Genomic DNA, 2500 nt, shown 5'->3' with positions numbered 1-2500 from the left:
TCTACCTGATCTACATCATGGGCAATCAGCCTGTGATCTTACTTTCAATATGTCTGGTTTGATTATCTTATTATTTTATGGATAAAAGGATATAAATGAGACTGAATAGTTTCACAACATTTATACCCTTTTATCTATTTGTCACAATGAACTCGGTTTATTATTTTATACTGGGCTTTCCACTTCTTGTCTTTTAAAACCTTTCACATGCAAGGTCCTCAAGTACTTCATGTCCTATCTGGCCATTCCTCTGGAAATTACGTAATATATGGCAAAGGATTCATTTTGACCAATGGTGGATCAAAAACTGGGGATCTAAATTGCCCTTATGAAGTAAAATATTAACTGAAGCCATTCAAGAAAAAATATAAATCTGCAAGTTATATACTATCCTGTTCTCATTTATTACTAGTGTAATCAATGCATCAGCATTTTATACAGCTTTCCTGTAATAAATCTACAAGGACATTTATATCCTCTAAATCTCCATCTCATAAAATCATGTATCAGTAGTAAAATTTATTTATAGATTATTATGTTACTTATGTAGGGGTATTAACAATCAAGCAGCTGAGTTAGCCCACTGACAAGAGAACCTAATTATCAAGGAATCATCCAGTAGCATCTCCAGCAAATCTTAATAAGAAAGTTTGCAACTTCTGATGACAAATCCATCTGTTGACTTACTGGTCTAAAGGCTAAGTCATGAAAAACTACCGAAATGTGTAAAAATCTAGATAACTGATGCCCTTGTAAAAACCACTAATGGACTAATTTGGTTCTAGCAGATATATAAATTATCAGATCTTGGCTTCAGACCAGATCTTTAGATACAAGGTTTTTACCTCATTGCTTAACCCATTGCAGATGGAGATAAATTTGCTTGCCCAGCCTCCAGGATAGGTTTTATTTTAGAGAGAGACCACTTGAAGCAATATAATTTGAATCATCCCACTCTCTTTCAGTCATTCATTGTAAAACTAGAGCGTTTTTTGTTTTATTTTTTTGTGTTTTATTGAGTTTAGACAAAATTGTAGTATATTATCCATATTAGCTCATTATTTTCTTTATACTCAATGTGATAGAAGTATTGCTGTTTTATGGGAGGACAAAAGACAACTTTATTTTTTCGTATTTTTGTGCTGTCATGAACGAATACGAAACATATAACCACCTACAATAAAGATAACAAGAAGAGGTAGGGAAGAGGAATGAAACCTGTGCTTGTGACTGTGAGTGCCACAGTGAAAGGCATCCATATTGGCACAGTAGCACATTTTAGACACTGGATATGGATTGAGTCACCTTCCTCTTCTCGTTCTGCCTGCACATCCTTCATCGGCGGTACTTTAGAGCAAGGGTTCATCAACTTAGTGTGTGCCATCGCTCTATAGAGACAGTGCTTGCTAGAGACCATGGATGGGTGCCATTCAAGGCTCTCTCTCCTGCTGGTGCTAGGAAAAAGTGGTGCCATCTAGGTTTTGGACGTTAAGCTAGCACGATTTTACGGTAATTATAGTAATTATAACTGCAGTAGCCATCATCACTCATTCCTTTTTCATAGCAAAATAAAATAGCACAGTGATCCAAAATCCCCGAACGTCATGTACGTCATGACGCCCGTCGTCAGGCCAAAGCTCCTACGTCATGTATGTCATGACACCCGTACGCAATGGGTTAATGCATTGACAGCCACCACTAAGTTGGGTCATCAGGGAATCAAGATAAGATGACATGATGGCATGACCTGCAACTTTGATATTGGCAATTGCTACAATGCATTGACTTTGGATAACAGCTTTACCAAGTATATAGCCCTTGCAAGTGTTGAAAAACATTGGACACAACCATGTCTCACTCCTGAATTCACAGGAAAGAAGGATGATATACCCCCACCACACCTTACTGCACTTTCAGTACCAATAAATTTATTTGTTTAATATTAATCCAATAATCTTTGTTGGGATTCAACTAATCTCAGTAATTCATAATGTGCTGGGTCAAATCCCTTTTTGAGGTTAATGTCAGCTATAAGAGGCCCACAAACAAACTCATAGCAGTAATCTACATTGACTCAAAACACAAGGATGCAGTCTATCTTGGATTTGCCAGGAGAATCATAATTGTCCTGGTCTCTAATGCCCAACAGGTGAATTCTAATGTGTCTAAAATGGATGAGAGCAAGCACCTTGCCTGGTATGCAAAACAGTGTAAAACTTCAATTGCTGCAGTTCCAGTTATCCCCTTTTCCCTTCCAGAAAAGGATGATAATGACCCTCAACAAGTATGGGGAAAAAGGTACCAGATATCATCCTGGACAGCATGCAATCCACAAGCGATGAGTTTACCACTAAGTTCAGCAATTCACTGTAAATACCTATAGCCTTACCAACCTTCAGATTAAATACGGCCTCCCTAACCTCAGTCTTTAGAGGAGGTTTTAGAGAAGGTTACTTATTAAAGAGTTGATTCGGCACTGGGACCGCAATGTTCCCAAAGT

Source organism: Penaeus japonicus, unplaced genomic scaffold, assembly GCF_977035675.1.
Source record: "Penaeus japonicus unplaced genomic scaffold, GWHDUDI00000001_assembly GWHDUDI00000013, whole genome shotgun sequence".
Classification (NCBI taxonomy): Eukaryota; Metazoa; Arthropoda; class Malacostraca; order Decapoda; family Penaeidae; genus Penaeus; species Penaeus japonicus.
This window is presented reverse-complemented; position numbering follows the sequence as displayed.